Raw genomic sequence first — 24,418 nt, 5'->3', positions numbered from 1 at the left:
TTAACAAGAAAGCTATTTTCAGAGAGGTAGTTTTAACAGTTGCCTGCTAAATATTTCTGACTTCCAGACTCCGGAAATATGATATTATTGTACTCCTTGGCCCCTTTAGAGTTGAGTGGAGCCTTGTGACTAAGTAAGACTGAGTGTGAGCAGAAGAGATCAGTGCCGTTTCTGGGCCACAGTATTTAATTGCTAATGCAAGATCCTCGAGGACATACTTTGCCTGTCACTTAGTAACCAGCAAAGCTAAAATGGTAGCTCTTCTGTCAGTTCAGGTCCCTCAGGGACTGTGTTGAGCAGTGATCTGACACCCCATGAAGGATGTGTTAACTGGGTGAGGAGTCATCTTTTGTTGTTTTGGCTACTGAGATTTAGGGGTTGGTATTTCAATATAAAACATCATAACATAAAACAGCATATCCTGACAAAAACAATCAGCTATCTTCACTAATAACATATGTTAGGGCCTCAGCTGAGCTGGAGAGAAAGACATGAGTTGTCAGCTGTCAGTTAAAACAACAAGCCAAAATGAGACTAACAGTCAAGACTTTAATCACTTACTGTGATATTTTAAGCGGGAGGTTAAACCAAAGAAAGCACCAACTCCTCCTCTTCCATTTTCCCCCTGTTGAAGGTCCGTTGGATCAGCCCAGTCATGGGCAAGATATCACCGATGAGGGAGCCTGGAACAAAGGGTTCCTATAGTTTTATGAACCCAGGGGCCAGGGGCGAGGGAGAGGGAATGTCTAAGAGTGGGAAAGTACTGAGAACTGAGTCAGAATGGAGAAAAGTGTCTTCAAGTTTTCCCTCCCCTCTGCCCTTGTTAGAAGGTCTCAGCAGAGGCACCTGAGGAAGTTGCTGGCCAAAGGCCCCAGATAAAGAGGCTTCTGATTAATGCAACTGGGTTAGGAATGCAGATATGCATGAGAGTACGGCCCCCCAGGAGGTCTGAGTCCTTGACTGCAACTCCCTTCAGAGACTGCAGTGCACTGACTGTGCACCAAGCCAGTGTGGGGAGGGCAGCTTTCCTCTATGATGCTGCCAGGTGAAGACTTTGTAATGATCTATAGCTAGGTCTGAAAAAAATCACTCACAGGATTTTTGGCCAGGAGCCAAACTCTTCAATATATACTTACAAGACCAAGAATGTATCTGCTTTGACGCTAGAAGTAGGGAATTGATAATCATTATTATTTTTTAATGACCAGAAAATTTTTTTAACCGATCAACTTATTTCAGTTATCTATGGCTGTGTAACAAAGTGCCCCAAAACCTAGTGGCATAAACAGTCATTTTAATTTGCTCACAATTTGAGGTTAAGGAATTTGGAAAGGGCTAACCTGAGTAGTTTATCTGTGATCCTTTTGGTATCAGCTGGAGTAGTTGTGACTGAAGGATGATGCCCTTCCAAGATGGCTTCTCCATTCACTTATCTGTTGCCTCAGTATTTGTTAGTCTCTCTTCTCTCTCTGTAAATTAAATCCCATAGTTATGATGTCTCATCTTCCAGGGTCTTTGTATACGCTGGGATTTCTAAGGTTTCTCACAACTTGGTGATCCCAGGGTAGTTACATTTCTTTTATGGTGGCTGGCTTCCAAGAGGGAGGAAGTAGAAGCTAACAGGTCAGTTAAGGAGGACACCTAGAACTAACACAGAATCACGCCTGCCCTTTCTTTTTTCTTTTTTTTTTTTTGTCAGTACAGTCACAGAACCCACCCAGTTCTAAGTGGTTAGAAAATTAAGCTCTACCTCTTGCTGGAGGAATGGCAAATCATATTGTAGCAGCACATATGGAATGGGAGATACTGTTGTGGTTACCTTTGGAAATCAAATCTGCCATGCATCCCATGTTGGTGGGTTTAGGAAGACTGGAATACTAACTAGCTCAAAGAACATCTATAGCAAAGCATTTATATTTCCTAAGAGCAAAAATATATACAAATTACCATAACACAACATATACATAAAATATGTTGTGTAAGAAAAAATACGATGAAATGTTTCTTTTAAGGGATAATGTTTATTTCAAAGGGAGGCTTTATTTTAGTTCTCTATTGCTTCTATAAGAAATTCTCACAAACTCAGGGCCCAATAACATCTCCTATTTTTTATCTCACAGGTCTACAGCTCAGAAGTCCAGGTGGGTTTAGTTGGTTTCTCTGCTCCAGGTATTATAAAGCCAAAACCAAATTAACCACAGGTCGGGGTTTCCTACTAGAGGTTGAGGAAGGATCTGTTTCTAAGCTCATGCAGGTTTTTGACTGAATTCAGTTTTTTTGTAGTTGTCAGATTGAAGTCACTGTTTCCTTGCAGGCTGTTATTTGGGACCAGTTTTTGCTCCTAGAGGCCACACGTTCCTTATACTTTCTACGTGGATCCCTCCAGCAACAAGGAATTGAGTCACTGTGCTTTAAATCCCTCTGACTTATTCTTGTGCCATCTCTCTCCAATCCCAGGTGGAGACGTGCTTATCTTTTAAGGGCTCGTTATCAAAGCGCACCCACCCAAATAATCCAGAATAATCTCACTATTTTAAGGTCTGTAAACATTAGGTGCATTTGTAAAACCCTTTTGCCATGTAGCATAACATATTCTTAGGTTGCAGGGATTAGGGCATGGATATATTGGGCTGGCCAAAAAGTTCGTTTGGGTTTTTCTATAACATCTTCTGGAAAAGCCTGAACGAAATTTTTGGCCAACCCAATATTTAGGGGGATAGTCTATCTATCACAGAAATAACAAAAACACATTTGATTGTGTTTTGACAGATGAAGAGGATATTTTAGTGCTATAGAAGTTGAAGACATGGCAGAATGTGGACTGTCTTGAATTTATGCAAGGAAGTTTGAACTAAATGTTTTTACTAGAGTTATAAGAATGGTATTGCAGCAGAAAATAATGTGATTTTCTTTGTATTTTTCACAGATAAATTTACTGCAGATGTGGAAGAGTCTTTAGTTAGAGGAAACTGATTCAAGGTTTAAATATCAGGAAGAAATAATAATATTATATATTGTGGCTTACTCCTAAGATTGAGAACAGAAAAAGAGAACAATTTCAAGGGGGTAGGAATGAAAGTATTTGGTGATCAACTTTTTCTTAGTTATAAAAGGATCCTGATTGACATATGTTTTGCAAGTTTACCTAAAAAGATGGGGAGGACATGGAAAAATTTGGTTTGAAATTTTTATAATATTATAATTTCAATTTGGTTGAAATTATAATGATTTTGAGATGTGGTTAGGCTATCTTTAAAGAAATATCCTTGAGGTAACCAGATGCATTAATAGGTCATGAGAGGTCTCTCTCAAAGAGAGAGATAAAATATGCAGAGGTACTTGTGGTTTTCTATTGCCTTTTAAATAATATAAATAATAATTATATTTATATTTAGAAGACCCATGTCTTCTAGACGTTTACAAGGACACCTTGGAAAGCATTTTCCACCTTGTCTTAGTCCATTTGGTTACTATAAGGAAATACCACAGACTGGGTAGCTTATAAACCACAGGAATTATTTTCTCACAGTTCTAGAGGCTGAATAATCCAAGATCAAGGTGGCAGACTGGCAGGGTGAGGGCCCTCTTCCTGGTTCACAGCCATTACATTTCCACTGTGTCCTCACTAGGTGGAAGGGGCAAGGGAAATCTGTAGGATATTTTTATTTAAAGCACTAATCCCATTTATGAGAGCTCCACCCTCATGACCTAATAGCCTCCCAAGGGCCTCACCTACAATTACCATCACCTTTGGGGGTTAGGATTTCAATGTATGAATTTTCAGGAGCCATGAATATTCAGACCATAGCACATCTTTCCCCATAACATCCCCTCAGTGGCATATTATATACTTTTTCTTACTATAATAATTGTTTTTTCTTCCAATTGGCTGGTGTTAATAATGCTTGAGCAAAAGCATGTCTTCAGGTTTTTATAATTTATCTTTTTAGCATTTAAATCCTCTTCTTAACTGGCAACTAAGATTTAGGTTACCAAATCAACGATGCCTCTAGATGTCTTATTTTGAGCATAAATGGAACTTGTTGTCTATTGGAACTTATTCCAAAATGGAAATAGCACTGTTAAGTGGGATGAGGCTAGATCTGAAATAAATTTTGATATCTATACTTAGGAACACACACACACACACACACACACCTTACTTGAGTTTAAAATTGTGAAGAGGTAGTAAAAAGAAGTCACAGAATTAATGAAAAGCCAAATATATTTATGTGGTCAATAGAATTTTGCGGAGGGGAAATTATTTTAACCCTTTTAGCCTACTCAAACTGTCCTCTGATATCAGGGTTATTCTGGCATAGATGCTCAAAAGGAAATGTCCTAAAGGAGGCTGTTGCACTTTTATAACTAATACCATTGTATCCATGTCCCGTTATTCTTCTTGCTTGTTTCCACATTTGTGGAGCAATTATTTTACGACTTTGTTAAACTTTTCCACAAGACTTTCTTTTTGAAAAGAGTATACTGAATAGGAAAATGGTCTATGTTCTAAGACCTGATATGTATATATATATATATATATACATATCTACATAAATAAAGATCTAAGCCATTATTGGACAGTTTTATGTCAGATAACAGATAAATAAAAGCATGGATTATTATGGTAAAGAATTGTATAGTGGGCACATTTGATTTCTTTTTATCATTGTTTAGGTTTGGTGAATTCTAGTTTTATTTTGATTTGTTTTATTTCTGGTTTTTGTATGTTTTTGTTTTGGAGAATTACTATTTTGCAATGTGAAGAATTTCAGAAAGACTTATGAAGTTTATAAATAACAATAAATAACTTGAATTAATATTAGAATTAATAAAGTTAATATTTATAAAATTGGGACTTAATAGATAAGGTCTCTAGGGGCCCAGAAAAAAAACAATGTGGGCATCATCTACTGATAAACCCATTATTGTTGACACTGCTGTTTGCTAAATGTCTCCAAATCTTAGGGACACCTAGAACAGACCTTGGCCTTGGTATACACCCTGGTAATTGCATGAAAACTGTTGTAATATGCTTATATTGATTAATAACAATTATATAGCATAGAATAATATCAATTTTTGACACATTGCATGGCCTTCCTATTGGTTTTCACATAATGCCATCTAATTTTGACTGCAGATTTGCAATTATTGATCAAATGTTGATTGATTCTATATCCACCTCCAAAATTTTCTTACATTTTTTTCTATAATAGTAGGGTCCAGTTTTGCATTTTTGCTCCCATTTCCCTAAAAAAAAAAAAAAAAAGGTTAAAAACCAGGTGCCTTATTTTTGTTAACCAGGTAATCCTGCTTCCTGTCCTCATTCTTTGAATGAACTCCATTTATTTAATGAAGTAGTTTCTTAAACTCCTGCAAAAAAAAAAGAACAGAGGCAGAACTTGACTTGCATTATATTGATGTATTAATGTCACACTTGACATATGACAGTTTATTTGGTTTACAAATGGATACAAACAATAACATCAAAATTCAGAGTAAAAAATACTGGCAATATTGGCTATTATTTATACTGAACAACAGTGTTATTTAGAAGTTATGAAAAAAATCAATATGTTACTTGGAATTCAGTAGAATACATTAAATCTCTTTTTGTTTATTTTGGCAATAAAAGGTAGATTGCAGAAGAAAAAAAACCCTGCAGTCAAACACTAATCCACTTTCTATCTAAACTTATACATATGCATTTACACAGGCACACAAATCAGTCACACATGTAAGATATCTAATGATTTTCTGTTGCTTAAAAGCTAGAATCTTACTTATTTCAAAGAACATCAGAGCTGGGGGAACCTTAAACATTACATCACTGGAGTGGGTCTTTTCATTGCCAAGGTCATAGAGTGAAAGCAATTTAAAGTAGAGTCAATTCATCCTCCAAGCCCAGTTTCCATTTTATAAGAACAGTTTGTCCCATCTATCTAGAAAACTCAAAGAGTATAATAAAAGCACATTTCTAAAATCCCAAGATCATTTTAAGGGATAATGCCCTCTCCCACCTTCACGTTCCAGAAGCTTGTTATCCGATTTTTGATCTTCAACATATTAGAGGCTTTGCTAATGGCTCTTTCCGGTGCTGAATCATCCAACACAAGAAAGTTTCTCCCTTTAGCGTGTGAAGAACCTAGAATGAGTTTGGAAACTTAAATTCATTTGATGAAAGTGACACTTATTTTTTAAATATTTTTAGTATAGACAAATATATCTATATTTAATTTAGAGGGATATGGTTAGAAGAAAAACGTCCTTATTTTCTATCTATATTCCTAGAATGGAAACCACCAATACAAATTGCTGAATCATGTAGTACTATAGGAAAACAAATGATGAATGAACTCAGGCTCCATTTAAGAGTATTATACTTAAAACAAGTCTGATATAAGTCCACAACATTTTTAAATTCCTTCATAATATATTTTGAAGTTAAGAAACTTAATTTTGTCAGATGAGCTCTACTTTCAATCACTCTAGAATTTATTACTCCTTAATATATTAGTTTATTCAACACATATTTTTTAGTGCCTTCTATGTGCCTGACACTTTTATAGGTTATTTTATCTATTGGACAGAACAAATAAACTCTTTCCCATTGAGGATTCTGTTTCTATGTCTTGGAAACTCAAACCTACAGTCTTTGTAAACTGAGCAAGAGCTAGGTAAATCTGCAAATAAAATATCTTTTTAGTCAATTTACTTATTTTTTTTTTTCCAAAAGAGTATTCTATCTGGTGTAGACAGGGAGTTAAATGAGTGTGATTTACAAGTCAACGTATAGTTGAGGGGATGCAGAGTGGATCAATGAGAAATGAAGACTCTGGGGCCAGTCTGCTTGGGTTCAAATTCGAGGTCTGCCATTCCAGCTGTGGGCAAGAGATGATGTGGGCATGAAGCAGAGGCCATATGACTTAGAGTATTATAACTTTATGGAATCATAAATTTATTTGACTATTACACAAATGAAGCACTTTAATTTGTAGCATTTCATAAATAGAACTGAATATTTGATCTAATATAACTGTGTGGAAACTGTTTTTTTAGAGGGGAGCACATTTTAGGCAGAGAAATTAGTCAAGAGTTCCTAATAGCCTAAGATAAAAATTCATGAGACTTTGCATAAAAATTTTTTAAATTATAATTGGAAAACACCAACGATTTTTGAGCCAGTTTTACTAAAACTTTGTATGTATAGAGTCACTGAATCTACACTATGAGCTATGAATTATTATTATTTCCCATTGTAAAAGAACAAAGTGCAGCTTGGAGACTGTATTAGTCAAGGTTCTCCAGAGAAACAGAACCAATAGGAGATCGTCTATCTGTCTATCTATCTATCACCTATCTTACTATCTTACATCTAGCAATCTATCTAGCTATCTATAGAGTTTAAGAAATTAGTTCATGTGATTATGGACAAGTCCCAAGATCTTCAGGAGGTTGAAGACCCAGGAGAACAGATGATATAGTTCCAGTGTGAAAGTCGGTAGGCTTGGGCGCCAATGATTCAGTTCAAGTTCAAAGGCAAGAAAAAAATGGTGTCTTCACTCAAAGCCAGTCAGGCAGACAGGCAGCAGAAATTCTCTCTTACTTGGCATTTTTGTTCTATTTGGGCCTTCAACTGTTTGGATGAAGCCCATCCACATTCTGGAGGGCAATCTGCTCTACTCAGTCTACTGATTCAAATGTTAATCTCATCCAGAAACACCCTTACAGACACACCCAGAATAATGTTTGGCCAAATATCTGGGCACCCTATGGCCCAGTCAAGTTGACCCATAAAATTAACCATCACAGAGATGTTTAGGAGTGTGACTAATATCATACAGTCTCTAAATGATAGAGCTCAATTTTATATCCAAGTCTACTTGACTTGATAACTAGCTTTCTCTGTCCTTATATTTACTAATTTCTATAAAATAAGACTAGTAGATATTTATTGGGTTGATTTATGTGCTGATAAGAATGAAGATACAGTCAAAGATGAATTAGGGTTCTCCAGTCAATGGTAGTGGGATTAGGGGGGGAGGAACAGACTGAGTTAACCCAACATTGAAAGAGATAGTTGATTCACTTTGGCATATAGTAATTCTTTGCTAGGTAGCTAGGTACCTAAGAGCTAGGTAGCTCCTGGATGCCCATGAGACGATGTCAAGAATATAGTTGAATACATATGTGTAAAGCACATGGTGAGGTGAGAACAAGAAATAGAGATTATGAGTTTATGATGCACACAGAGTAAAAGCAGAAAAGAAAATGATATAAAATTGTCTAAGAGGCACCAGGATAATCTGGGCAAATAAAGGGAGTATAGCCCTCCAAGGGGCTAGAGCTCAGCAGCGTTGATGGCACCATAGAGTGATATAGTCTTACAAGGCCACAAATGATTTTCATTCAATTTAGTACCTTGGAGACTTTTAATTTCTTTAGAGAGAACACTTTTAATTCAGGAATGGAGGAATTGTTGGATTTAAAATGTCAGTAGCAAATGAGATCCAGGAAACTGGACTCATAAAATATAGAATATATTTTCTATAATTTGAATGAGAGGTAAAAGAGAAAGGCAGTTTGAGGGTCAGTAGCATAGAGAAATTTGTTCTATGTAGTTTTGGTTGTTATTGAAATGGATACATACACAAGAAATTGAAAGAGGATGAGTATCTAATAGAGATAGGATCCTTTTCCTGGAGCAAATCCATGAGGAGAGAGGTGGTAAGATTATCAAAAACACTCGCATCTGGAATAAGTAGTAGACTAAGGGGCCAATATCCAAAAGCAGATAAATTCCTAAATTCTGGATCTGTTCTTTTCCATGCTTAACATAATTATCATTTCATAGATAAAATTCAATTCCCATCAGACTATAAATCCTTCAGATTTTCACTCTCCTTCTCATGACATTGAATGACTTGTCCAGGGCAGAGCCTTGCTTGTGTATTTAAATTCCACTTACGTTTTAAGAAAATATTGCCCTAACCTTCTAGGCAATTAAAAAAAAATTCTTTTACATAATCATAATTTCCCTATCTTAATATCATGCATTTTAAATAAATTTTCCTGTTTTATCTCTCTATAACAAAGGAAAAATAACTGGACATTATTCAATGCTCTAAATAAAAATATGAAAGTGATCTTAAGTCTTCTAAAGATGATAGGGGATAGACATTGAACACATTCTCACTGAAATAATTTTTGAATCATTTCTAATAAACAAAATGGCTACGTATGCTCTCTCTGTCTTTCAATTAAAAAACAATTCCAGACGACAAACCATATGACAAGTCTGCAGTGTCCAAAGGATCAATCAGTCCAAGGACCTCTTCCTCTCTACCAACATTCATTTTAGTTAAGGTACTGCTACCTGCCTTAACAAATAAATCTTGATTTCTCAGACATTTCACAAGAGGTCTTGTTGGAGACTTGGAAGGTAAAAATAGAGTAGAGGCCATGTAGTAGCTCACACATATTGTCACTTATCTGCTGGCTTCATTGGCATGAGGCAGTGGATGGGCCTGGAATGCCTTCACTTTCCTCCGGATCCTTTCTTAGCTTCTCATAGTCCTGGGTTCAGTAGGAGTGTTTAACAGTACCACAAAGGACTCAATTTCTACACTCCTCCATCAAGGTCAGAGGCAACAAGAACTGACAACAAGTTTCAGTCCATCTGCATGGGAATCCAGCTCATCCTTATGGGTTCCAGCTTGATCTTGCATGCTCTCCCCCACTGTACATCCAGCTTCCCTTCTTGACTTGCCTGTCCTGTTTACTTTTACTTCCAGCATCACATTTGATTAGAAGAGCCTTAAGGAGACTACTTAACTAGTTCCTAAATTGCTTAAAGTCAAATTCCCGTAACCAAAAATAAACAAAGGAATGAATGTGTTATGTGTATATATACAATATAAATTATGCTGATTGTTCTGCTTCTCTAATTAAACCTTGATAGATATACCCAGTTTTTATCTTTAACATGAACTCACCTCTGTAATCTTCACTGATATACAACCAGCCTACTCCAATCAACACTTTAAATTTATCATATTCAGGTCAAAACTTCTAAATTTCACTCCAAAACTATTGTTTCACATACATGCTCATGTCAATAAAGGGATATTTCAACCTCTTTAGTTTCTCAGGTCTGGGAACATCTTTGATTTTGCTCTTTATCTCACACTCACCATCCACCTATGACTTCTCTAACAAATAAAATTTTAAGCTCATCCACGTATTTATTTCACTTTATATACTAATGAAACAATAGATTAATTAATGTGCTCCACAGTATTTCTTGACTACCAAAGGATCTTGCAAGTTTACAATTATATTTTTAAAACTATAGGATATAATATATTTCTTCAGCAGCTTAAAATCTAATTGTGGAAGAAAAAAATCCAAACAATAACAGCAGCAACAACTATAGATTTTGCAAGGCTGATTATGAGTAAGTTTAATTAAAGATGAAGGAGAGGGAGGAAGAGGAGGTAGAGGAGGTTGAGGAGGGGTAAAAAAGAAAAGAGGAAGAAAAGGAGAAGATTTCTGACACATAGTCAGCTATGTAAATAGAAACAGGCTGGAGTTTTAAAGGAGCATATTGTGGCTTGTGAGTTAAACCTTGACCAACAAATAAGGTTTGGGTGAAAAGAAAGACAGGGAAAAGGCATGCCAATCTGAAGCACTCAGGATAAAAGTGCAAAAATAGCAAGGACTGCCAAAGGACTGAACACATGGACAGTGTGCAAGGTTAAATGATCAAGTTAACATAATACAGTTAATACAATCATGGTGCTAACAAGTACTTCATTTAAGGATGACCTTTACCTACCGCCACATATACCATTAAGTTGATCTTATCTTAGAAGCAATTATACACTAAAGGTCATTTTATTCTTTATTTTAAATGAACTTCTAATGATCAGTATATCTTAGTTTTATTTCTAACAGCACTTCTTTTCAGCATATTATGGAGTATGCTAGTACTCTTAAAATAATCCTTACCTTGGTCATTCCAGATAGAGTCAACATGCTTATTTTGCTGTTTTGATATATTTTAGAGGTTGGGGAATTGGATATTGAAACAAAATAGAAAGTTTATAAATGAATGCACTAGGCCTTTGTAATCATAGGGGGTGGGTTAAACTGATAAGTTTGCTGATAACAAAAGTAGTTATATGTAAAGTTGATTTCCAGAATGTTCACAGAATTATTTTTAAGTATCATAATAAAAGTTCATGAACTTGTGCCTCTATAAATTAGAAAGCTGAATACAAACAGCAAGGTATTCAAACAAACTTCTTTCAAACATAGTTTCATTAACCCAAATTTCACTTCACAAGTTTACAAGATAAGTTTTCCCAAATCTTCTATTCAAAAAAATGAAAGCAATGACTTGGGATTGTTCCATTGGAGGAAAGAAATCCAATATAAAAAACTTCTGGGAAGTAGCCTGTGCTTCCTATGAGCAAATGTGAAATTTGTACTTTTACATTACTTTATGATTTTGGATTTCATTAAATGCTTCGTTTTCTGACCAGGGCTAGTAAAGATTCTGATTCTGTGTAAGGCTGTGTAAAGCTGATTTAGTGCACCTGGCAGGTGGTGTCCTAAGTTGGGCTAGCAAAATTGGCAGACTTTATGACTGAATATGCAGAGCCTTCTTGACTTGAGAAAGCTGGGCTTTCATAAAAAATATACTGTTAAGTATTTCTCAGGAATTATATTTTCTTTGTGTATACAGTTTTTGTGAGAAATATATTATCCATTCAAAATTTGATTTGTGAACTTCTGCTCAAGTGATCAGTAAAAATTTTAAATTCTTAAAAAAAAGTTTTTTCTTCATCAATAAATGGATCTTTATAACAGAGATGAGGATGAGACAAGAAAGATGTATAAGTTAACATTAATTTATAATCAAATCAATTACAGTAAAGGAATTAGAGAAAGTCTCTTAATGATCCAAATAAAATATCAGACTACAGCTTTTCATGTTAGTAAATGGGGGATGGTGAGAAGGAAGAAAACAATAGTTGAGCTGTGATACAGAAAGAGAGAAGTCCTATACTTCTGAGTCCTTGATATGTGCCAGACACTTTACACATCATTTCTCATTATTTGTTACATTGATCTTAATTGTATAAATAATTATAAAGTGGGAATTCTAAGTCATTATGACAAAAAGCCTAGATAAGAGTAGACCTTTAAATCTACTTGTTTGATAATATTCTGAAGGATACTCAATGAAAACACTGGAGGGTGCTTAAGAAAAAATGGAAACAGAAAATATATTCTCAACAAATTAGGAAAGCAGAATCAAAATCATAAAGGGAGAAGAAGAAAAGAACATCTCCCTTCATTCTGTCCCATGCAAAATATTTATTACACATTGACTGGGCTAAAAAACATTAAAATATCAAATATATGCCATATATAGATATACACATATAAAATGTGTGTATGGCTGCATGTGCACATGTGTGTGTGCATGTGCCCGTGTGAGAATTTAGGCAGGATGGCTGATATGTTTAATATTTCTACATTTTCTAATCATTTGGAATCAACTTAACATTATGATATTTGCAAAGCATAAGCTGAATTCTTTAAACTAGTGATTAGCATGTTTTCTGTTTTACTAGGCAGCAGTATTTAAATGAGCAATTAATATAGTGTTGATATATAGCTAAACACATTATCTGGCATCGTTTCAACTAGGTACTTCATGCACAATAATGAAGGCTATAAGCCTGACTCAGTCACTTCAAACAGAAAATGCTTTGCCCCAAAACACAAAATAGTATTTTGTAAAATGAATTTCTCTCCCTTTTTTTTTTTTTTCTCTGCAATATCTCCTGTGCTTTGACTGATATTTTGGGCTCACACATTTAAAAAACTGCACTTAAGCAATAGTGAAAGCTTTTGGAAAATCAGGAATTCAGTAATAGCCACTTGAAATATTTTCCACAGTATAAAAATATTTACAAAAAATTTACTAGTTCTACTTAAACTCTTTAAATACACACTTCTGGATTTTTATATAAATTTTAAGAGGGGGGAAAAAGAAAATTGCACTTTGATACCTTTAGCTACAGTCAGATTTGAGGCATGATATAATCACTACAGAATTACTATCAGAAAAAACCTGACCAAAATTTTTGACTTAGACCTGAAGGTGTCTGTCAAGGGCACATATCTGAGAGATGCTGAGCCATGACAATCTTAGCACATTTATTGAGTGTTTACTATGTTCTAGCTAGCTACCCACACACTCTACACATTTAACTTATATTACCTTGATTTTGGAAATACAGAAATTGAGGCAAAGATGAGTTTGTAACTTCTTCAAACCAAAGTCACAAAGCTAATAAATGTTGGAAACTGGGTTAAAATCCAGTCTCCAACATATTACATATGTTGCAGTGGTTGCCTTTCAAAAGGGATGTGGGGACCACACATAGATACAGTTTTAGCCAGGCTGAAGATGATACTGTCTTCTTTGTATTTCTTTTCCCAGTCTCTGCTTCCTGTTTTTATCCTGTCTTCCCAATTCACTCTAGGTAGATCTGCAACTAAAAACACTGTGTAGGGATAGCATCTTCAGAGTTCTGTTTTCATAGTAACTAGAATTGTGAAAGTTACCATTCCAGTGAATACTTTAGTAGAAGTCAGGATGAAAAGAAATGAAAAACAGAAGTTTTGTAAAGATATTAATTTCTCCCAATGAACATAAACTGTGGCAGGAAATAACAGGAGATTCCCATTCTCTATATTGTCAATATCTGAATGCGGAGGAGTTTAAGTAAAAACAAGGCCAGTCATTGTCAGACCTTCAATATGGCAAACTGCCAGTACTTTTAGGATCTTAAAGTTCAGACATTTAACAACCTGATCTCCATTTAGGCAATTTAGTCCTTATGAAAGGAAGATTGGCAGGAAGGAAAGAAAGCAAAGCCCTCTGTTAATCCGAAGAAAAATAGATCCTGGGCACTAAGTGCACAATCTTCTATCATGTTATCCTGACAAGACACTTTTCTTTATACATGGAAAGAATCATTTACAGGACAAAGGGTAATTGAGATATTGACCTTAACCACTCCTTGATCTTAGAAACCTGTCCACTTGCTATATAGTCCCCATGGCAGCTGTGCCTATTTATTATTCTTTCAAAAAAAAAACAAAAAGATCCCGCTGGATTGTCAAAGATTGAGTGTCTACACAATATGAAATTAATAAATACATACTTGGGATAAATTCTCAACTAGTGTTGACAGGCTTTTAACACCTTTTGTAGGTGTTAGAAATAAGGTAAAAGCAACATGGAGTTGCTACTTGTGAAGAAGTTACTTAAATCATTATCAACTGATCCCTTACCGATCCTTTCACTCATGTTTTTGATCATAAGGTAACAAAGAAAGTGCAGTTCTAGTCCTATGTGGAAGTCCTTAAGAATAATTTAAAGATTGTGGGCCACTCTAAAGCCATATAACATTTCATTTTTAATCCTGAGTTGAAGGAGCAATACTCTCCAGTATTTAAAATGGATTTCTTCAATGTTAAGTATCCATTAAGTTAGAAGGAAAGAAAACATATGTATTTATTCTTTAAATATTAGAGAGCATGTCCATTTCTAAAAGAGATGTGGATTTAAGTTTGACATAATAGCTTGAAAGCTTTCTTTAAAAAATCAGAAGATAAAGCTTTTCATAACAAAGAGCAATCACAGACCTCAATTATTTGTGTAATGTTTTTTAAAAGATTAAATAATGTGTGTGTGTGTGTGTGTGTGTGTGTGTGTGTGTCCTTGGGTGGGACTGGAAAAAATGGTTAATATACATGTGGTTGTGGTTAATATAAATGCAATGGCAAAGGAAAACTGTTGATTAAGTTTTTTATATCATGTGCTAAGAACTTGAATGGAATTTTACATAGTTTATTCTCATTAAATCCTCACAGAAGAACCTTGGGGTACTGTGTATTACCTGACTTCTATTAATGAGAAAAAAGAGACTGAATGATTAAATATATTTTTTTTGTTTGATTAGGTTATGTTTTCCTCATACAATGGGATATAGAGATTTATTAAAAACAGCGATATTTAGAAATATAGGGAAATGGTCATGCTAGAAGAAAGAGCATTTATTATATCTAATATGAGTTTAAAGCGGTAAAAACACCCTATTTTATATTGCTAATATAAAGTTAATGCCTACTGAGTGTTAAATAGTATTCTGAGGTTAATTTCATCCTCACAAATGAGTAACTAATCTTAGACATCTTCAAGCTTATGAGGTCACTATTGCTAATAAAGTGTTAATTAATTCTTTTAAATCTCACATCAGCCCTATGAGGTCAGTACTATTTGATTCCCTTGGAGGCTGAATCAGAGAAAGCTTAATTACGTTGCTTTAGAATATACATTAAAGGCTGGCAGAGACAGGGTTTGACCCAGGCAATCAAGCTCCAGAGCCATTCATCTTAAGCCTTCTGCTCTATGCCTGAAACTATATGCATTATAATTTTGGGGGTTTCACCTCGTATGCTGAATTATAGTAATATTTATTTTTTATAACGAACATACATTACTTTCATAATAGGAAAACCAAAGCAATATTTTTAGAGAGTTCTTGAGAAATGCTTGCTTAAAAAAATAGGAAGTAAAAAAGAAAAAAAGGCATAAGGTAATATGAAGACCTTTGGGATAGAAGATGAATAGTTTGCCAAATGGATAACAACTGTCAAGGAATCACCATGGTTAGTAACATTATTAGAGTCTGAGGTTAACAGTGCTATAGTATCAGGGGGTATTGTGTCAAGGAACGTGAGTAAAAGGAAGAACCATTACTACTTTTGTGAGCTCTTATTTTGTGGTTAATGATTCAAGCTGTGGGTGACTCGACACTGTGTTCTCTCCATGTCTAATAAATGCCAACTAGCATATGAGTATGAATTTCAGGTAACAGGATCAAACTTAATATGTTGTTTGATTTTTTTTTTGTTTTGTTTTGGGTTTTTTTTTTTTTGTTTTATTTTAATGTAATTTTTAAAGTAAAGTGCATAATTCATTCATGGGTAAAAATATGAAAAGTGCCCTGCTGATTTTTAAAAAATAGAGAAAAAGTTGAGAAGTATATTTATTATGTCTGCTGAAATTTTATTTAATAATGGGGTTACGAGAATGCAAAACCGCACGACTGAGCGTTCTTAACACCCTCTGCATTCAATAAAAAAAGTCAGATTAAATGTTCTTTATATTTCCTTCCAACCTTCAGTTCTCATTACGTTGTGCTAAACTTTAATTTTATAAAGATGCACCCTATATAAAGAATAAACAAATGTTCTATAAAAACGTTGCATATTCAAAAATTAGAAATCTATAGAATATGTATCAATGTTTGTGTTAACAATAAATTTATTTCAACACTGATATTTTTCAGTGAGTAATTTTGCAACTGAAATATCAGTGACTTGTTAATATTTACGTACTTATTTTGAAATTGAATTCCAACAAAAATACACTGTTTTTGGAAGTAAAATGCATATGATTAAAAAAATCATTGGTTCTGAAATTAGGATACTATTTATATTTATTTTAATTGACATACAATTATTTTATTAGAGGCTCTTTCCAAATGCAGTGTGTAGAACTGTCTTTATATTTTATAATAATTTAAGTGATTGTAAAAAGCAAAATTCTTTTTTATCTGTAACTTAAATAAATGTCTCAGAGTTGACATAGGTTATAACAGAGCCAAGATATCCCATTGAGAAAGGCATTTTCAGATTTCACTTAATCATTTATATCTCTCTATATATTTTAAGAGAGTTTATATATTTATATATATATACACATATATATATATATATGTGAATGATGGAGTGAAACCTGAAACATATCTTGATACACATTCTTCAAAGTCCCTGAAAATGTTAGTTACTTCTACTCCTCCAGTGCAATGAAAAGGAAGAAAAGCCATTCTCAGCTATTAAGTGACTACAAAGAGCACTTTGCCCAGATCTCAGTGGGGAAGCGTGAAATTCTTTAATACCTGGTTTGCAACAGCAGAGCGGTATCAAATCTTGACAACAGTAACTGAGAACATAGAAAGAGAGTATCTTTGAACTCTAAAATTTATCACTTTCAAACAGAAAGATTGAAAATTAAAGGAGGCATTTTCATTCTTATGAGGAGATACAGAATAATCTAGAACCAGTATAACAGAAATAAGCGGAATTTTGGAAGAAAAAGAAAGAAAAAAAATAGAGCTCTTTCCCACACCCATGTAGAGCTAAAATTTTTATTATGAGCTCATGTTAGAGGATTTGCATTGTGACTAAAATCATCACATTTTCTTAAATTTAAATTTTGCTGTAAATAGTCATGGTAAAAAAAAGTTCATAAATTAATACAACACGATTCCTTTATCCACTCATCACTTAAAATGTATTTAGTTGTTTATAGGCTGTTACAATGGTAAAAATTGCTTCTTTGAACATTCATGTATATTGATCCTAGTGAACAAGTGCAAGGTATGAACTTTTTGATCTCAGGATATCTTTATAATTAAAAAAAAATTTTAAAGCCCCCAAAGATTTTGTTTATGTGGTCTATAATAATCAATAATGACTCTATTAGTAATTAAAATTAAGATATTTCAAAATACTTGCTTTTAAGGATTAAAAATTAATATTGTTTTATAATTACTATAATCATATGCCCATTATATGTTAATGCATTTTATTGAAAATAACACATTTAAAACAATTAGTGAGAAGAATACTATTGTTTTATACCTTAATAGAAAAGAGCTGGATTCTCATTTTCATTTCTGCATTCAATCTGTTGCAATAAGTTTTTCATTTTTTTCTGCTTGAAGAATATAAAGAAAAGCTAACTTTGTGCAGAAATGATGTTGAAAAAAATAAGAAATATTTTAGTAGCCTTTTTCAGATAATTGTGTCTATTTTTGATACTATACTCCAACTTGACAAGTGATCGTTTCTTAATTATTTATAATGTAGAAATCTGAAACCATATCAATAAATCTTTCATACTTTAATATAGTAAAAAACCATTACTATCTTTGAATGGATCTTTTACCCATATATGATTTTGTATCATCATATATTGTTCATTTGGAAAATATTTCTTCAATGAATTATACAAATCTTCCTAATATTGACACATTTTATTATTCATTTTAAAAATAATTAAAATAATAAATTATAATTGTTAATATCTCCATTATCTTATCAGAAAAACCCTAAAGTATTGGGAAGATATAAAGCTCATGGAGATGGATACAGGTTTCTACATTTCTAATACTTGCTTGAAGTAACATCTTTTTTTTTTTTAAACTGTAAGCGTGTATGGTGAAGAAAAGTGACTATTGGTATAATTTGGAGTCTCTACCTTGATTTGTGCTGACACCAGAAGTTTTACTCACTATTATTTTTGCACCAACAGTGCAAATGTCAATACAATTATTCTGGGATAAAAAGTGACCATTCAAAAGGTTATTCAGCACTTTGTATATTTCAGCATTACTTGTGTTTATTGCCAAGCATTTCCATAAATTATCTTCTATAATGGCTAGTTTGCACTTATTCTGGACCAATGCAAGCAAACAAGTACAGCCACATCTGTGTATTAGTCCTTTCATAAGTCAAAAGTACAATCCTAAAGACAAAATGCTGACTCAGTCTTCATGTTTTAAATAAATTATTAATTTGAAGATTTACTCTATCATTGAAAAGTACATTGACATGATTTCTTTACTAACTTTGCATCTGGCAGGCATTCACCAGTGTCAACTATTCAAGACTTTTTCAATCTCTCAGCTTTCATGTACACTTATCCAGCCAGTGAAATATGAAAATTTACCCTGTAAGAGACGACATGACTTCTTCAAATGACTTTCATCTTTAAAAGAGCTCATCACATTTACCTTTTAAAACATTCAAGTATTTTTTTTTAATTAGCATGATTGGTTTCAAAATGGTGCCACATTTTAACTGACACATAATATTATTCAAAAAAATCTGTGGTATAAGACATGAATCATATGATTAACATCTTATAAAGCTGAGAGAAAGATGGTCTTTGTCATATTTTCTTTTCTTAGTTACAGTTGGCCCAGTTTATTTGGACTAGTTTCCTTTTTCCATGAGTCAGAGTACTCACTGAAATGTCAAATGCATCTTTTTCAGTATCTGCACTCATAGATGGTAAACCTGTGGGTTGAGAAAACAGGCTGCTGAATCTCCTTTTCTGGGCCAGTGTTTCAGCATTAACTATAAGAAAAATATATTGTAAGTAAACTTTATTTTACTTAGGAGACAAAATGTTTTTATTCTAAAATATCTATTTCAGATGAAATTTAAGCATTTGGAAAAGTTTTTGAGTAACATTTTTAAAAAAGATAAATGCAAAGCAAGAATCCAAAGTATTCTTAGTTGTGCTTCCACATATTTATATTTACAAGTGATTACTTAAATATTTGGAGGAATTTCTAGCATCTTACTATTTGTATTCTCTGTTTTGTCCTTTTTCTGGTTCTATTTTACTCCTTCTATGGTGCCTTTTTTTTTTTTTAAATGATTGAGATATTTTGCTGTTGTTTTATCTTCCCTCGCTTAATCAGTTTATTATTTACTCTTAGATGTTGCAAAGGTTTCTTTAGTTTAGATATTTGAGTAAACGTGACTTCACAGAATATGCTCACATGAGGCTCTTATTTAAAGGCAAAATGGCTGTTGTGGCAGGAGGCATACAATGTAGGCAAGCATCCGAGGACTAAGTCTAGGAGGTGTAGACACTCCCAGGGAAGGCCATCTACTACTAGGCTTATTAAATCAGTTAGGCCAGGACCAAACCAGCAGTAATAAAACTGATCATCAGTGGATGTTTGGACCTTAAACAGCACATCATAGATCTGCGGTCCTTATCTTGGCCAATAGTTGAAAACTGTACACTCAGACATCCTCAGATATGAAGACGGAACTTCATTAGTCCATTTGCAAATCAATTCTATCTTTGCATATGCTTCGTTTTACTCTTTAATAGTTGGCCTACTTTATCCTTCCCATCTATTTTAATAATATCTAAACTTAATATCATTATTCTCCTCTTGAAAAAATATTTTTCTTTATAGTCTAGCCTCTTTCCCCCCCACAATGGATAAGTCACTATTATTGTTCTTTTAATTGGTCATAAGCATTATACTTTTATTTAATATAATATTAGTTAAATATTTCTACAGCATATTTTCCATTTTATGTTATGCAGTTAGCAGTTTCCAATAAATCATTCTTGTTGAAATTATTCTTTTCTAAACTAAAAAAAATTCTTCAGAAAATGCTGAAAATAGAACCTAAATAAGATGATCCCACACTAAGAGTTGCATTCAAGTTACTTTTTTTATAAGAATAATATAATTTTTAAAAGTATTTCTAAAGAAGGATGCCTGAATATTTTCTACTCTACCATAGCATATATTATATTCATTATCTTTACTAAAGTGTGGATAAAAAAACTATAAGTGCCCTCTGACATTTCTTCTATGAGCATGTGTTGTTGGCTTCTGATTTGTAAAGAAAACTATTCACTTTTTGCTTGATATCAATGAGTATCATTAAACTAGCATTTTAAAACTGAAATTACTTTCTATTTTTCCTATTTGTTAGTTTACTTAAACATTTACATTTATTCTTGAAGCTTTTAAAATTCCAATTAATTATTTTCCCACCTTATTAACTTTCATTATGTTTCAGATTGATGTATAGCAGTTTAACATAAAATACTTCATTTCAGTTATCCATACATGCATGAAATTTGACTACATCTATTTACCTTAGTCAACTAGTTACTACTTATGTCTTCATACTGGTTACTCATTTGTCAGGTTATGGTATAACTAAAACCACTTAAAAATCTACAGGTGAAATTTTCTTTATCGTATAAAGATAAATAATTCAAAATTTATGATTTTCCCAGACCAGCCTTAGACATAGCAAACCATCAAAAGTCAGAAATATGTGTTATTTATGAAGTGCAAAAGAATAATGTTCACCTTATTTTTCTCTACATTATAATCAGACGTCAATAAACCATGGAGCATGATATTACCTAAAGCTATTTCTGTTGATAGTTTGACATGAGCAGTAGACACCTTGATGTGTAAGCGCTCCCCTTTCTTCTTTCTCAGGCAATTTTTAAGAGATAAATTGTGAAACTGTCAGGACGTATCTTGGATGGTTTCAATAGGCTTGAACATGAGATACTTTTCTAAAATGTTGTGCTCAGGTGAGTTAAATGTCAACCATTAATTTAGTAGAGAATTAAAACATCAGGATCATTCTATGATCAAGGTCATAAAATGAGTGGCTGCCAAAAACTCAGGAGAAAAAAAACACAGATTGGGTTGTAGATTATGTAAAAGACAAGTGATTCTAAAATCTGGAAACTTTTCACCATTGAGAACGATGTTGGCTGTGGGTTTGTCATATATGGCCTTTATTACATTGAGGTAGGTTCCCTCTATGCCTACTTTCTGGAGAGTTTTTATCGTAAATGGGTGTTGAATTTTGTCGAAAGTTTTTTCTGCTTCTATTGAGATGATCATATGGTTTTTATCCTTCAGTTTGTTAATATGGTGTATCACATTGATTGATTTGTGTATATTGAAGAATCCTTGCATTCCTGGGATAAACCCCACTTGATCATGGTGTATGATCCTTTTAATGTGTTGTTGGATTCTGTTCGCTAATATTTTGTTGAGGATTTTTGCATCTATGTTCATCAGTGATATTGGCCTGTACTTTTATTTTTTTGTGACATCTTTGTCTGGTTTTGGTATCAGGGTGATGGTGGCCTCATAGAATGAGTTTGGGAGTATTCCTCCCTCTGCTGTATTTTGGTTTATAGTTTGAGAAGGATAGGTGTTAGCTCTTCTCTAAATGTTTGACAGAATTCGCCTGTGAAGCCATCTGGTCCTGGGCATTTGTTTGTTGGAAGATTTTTAATCACAGTTTCAATTTCAGTGCTTGTGATTGGTCTGTTTACATTTTCTATTTCTTCATGGTTCAGTCTCAGAAGGTTGTACTTTTCTAAGAATTTGTCCATTTCTAGCAGGTTGTCCATTTTATTGGCATATAGTTGCTTGTATTAAACTCTCATGATCCTTTGTTTTTCTGCAGTGTCAGTTGTTACTTCTCCTTTTTCATTTCTAATACTGTTGATTTGAGTCTTCTCCTTTTTTTTCTTGATGAGTCTGGCTAATGGTGAAAAACTGAAACCATTTCCATTAAGATCAGGAACAAGACAAGGTTGCCCACTCTCACCACTATGATTCAACATAGTTTTGGAAGTGTTAGCCACAGCAATCAGAGAAGAAAAAGAAATAAAAGGAATCCAAATCGGAAATGAAGAAGTAAAACTGTCACTGTTTGCAGACGACATGATACTATATAGAGAGAATCCTAAAGATACTACCAGAAAACTACTAGAGCTAAGCAATGAATGTGGTAAAGTAGCATGATACAAAATTAATGCACAGAAATCTCTTGCATTCCTATACATTAATGATGAAAAATCTGAGAGAAATTAAGGAAACACTCCCATTTACCAATGCAACAAAAAGAATAAACCAACCTAAGGAGACAAAAGACCTGTATGCAGAAAATTATAATACACTGATGAAAGAAATTAAAGACCATACAAACAGATGGAGAGATATACCATGTTCTTGGATTGGAAGAATCAACATTGTGAAAATGACTCTACTACCCAAAGCAATCTACAGATTCAATGCAATCCCTATCAAACTACCACTGGCATTTTTCACAGAACTAGAATAAAAATCTCACAATTTGTATGGAAACACAAAGACCCCGAATAGCCAAAGGAATCTTGAGAAAGAAAAACAGAGCTGGAGGAATCAGGTTCTCTGACTTCAGACTATAATACAAAGCTCCAGTAATCAAGACAGTATAATACTGGCACAAAAACAGAAATATAAATCAATGGAACAGGATAGAAAGCCCAGAGATAAACCCACGCACATATGATCACCTTATCGTTGATAAAGGAGGCAAGAATATGCAATGGAGAAAAGACAGCCTCTTCAATAAGTGGTGCTGGGAATACTGGACAGCTACATGTAAAAGAATGAAATTAGAACACTTCCTAACACCATACACAAAAATAAACTCAAAATGGATTAACGACCTACATGTAAGGCCAGACACTATAAAACTCTTAGAGGAAAACATAGGCAGAACACTCTATGACATAAATCACGGCAAGATCCTTTTTGACCTACCTCCTAGAGAAATGGAAATAAAAACAAAAGTAAACAAACGGGACCTAATGAAACTTAAAAGCTTTTGCACAGCAAAGGAAACCATAAACAAGACGAAAAGACAACCCTCAGAATGGGAGAAAATATTTGCAAATGAAGCAACTGACAAAGGATTAATCTCCAAAATATACAAGCAGATCATGCAGCTCAATATCACAAAAAAACCCAATCCAAAAATGGGCGGAAGACCTAAACAGACATTTCACCAAAGAAGTTATACAGATTGACAACAAACACATTAAAGGATGCTCAACATCACTGATCATTAGAGAAATGCAAATCAAAACTACAATGAGATATCATCTCACACCGGTCAGAATGGCCATCATCAAAATATCTACAAACAGTAAATGCTGGACAGGGTGTGGAGAAAAGGGAACCCTCTTGCACTGTTGGTGGGAATGTAAACTGATACAGCCACTATGGAGAACAGTATGGAGGTTCCTTAAAAAACTAAAAATAGAACTACCCTATGACCCAGCAATCCCACTACTGGGCATATACCCTGAGAAAACCATAATTCAAAAAGAATCATGTACCACAATGTTCATTGCAGCTCTATTTACAAAGCCAGGACATGGAAGCAAGCTAAGTGTCCATCGACAGATGAATGGATAAAGAAGATGTGGCACATATATACAATGGAATATTACTCAGCCATAAAAAGAAATGAAATTGAGTTATTTGTAGTGAGGTGGATGGACCTAGAGTCTGTCATACAGAGTGCAGTAAGTCAGAAAGAGAAAAACAAATACTGTATGCTAACACATATATATGGAACCTAAAAAAAAGAAAAAAAAAGGTTGTGATGAACCTAGGGGCAGGACAGGAATAAAGACACAGACGTACAGAATGGACTTGAGGACACAGGGAGTGGTAAAGGTAAGCTGGGACGAAGTGAGAGAGTAGCATGGACATATATACACTACCAAATGTAAAATAGATAGCTAGTGGTAAGCAGCTGCATAGCACAGGGAGATCAGCTCGGTGCTCTGTGACCACCTAGAGGGGTGTGATAGAGAGGGTGGGAGGGAGGCACAAGAGGGAGGGGA

The sequence above is a fragment of the Eubalaena glacialis genome, chromosome 16, assembly GCF_028564815.1.
Source record: "Eubalaena glacialis isolate mEubGla1 chromosome 16, mEubGla1.1.hap2.+ XY, whole genome shotgun sequence".
Classification (NCBI taxonomy): Eukaryota; Metazoa; Chordata; class Mammalia; order Artiodactyla; family Balaenidae; genus Eubalaena; species Eubalaena glacialis.
The sequence above is the reverse complement of the archived record's forward strand: the minus strand, read 5'-3'. Positions refer to the sequence as shown.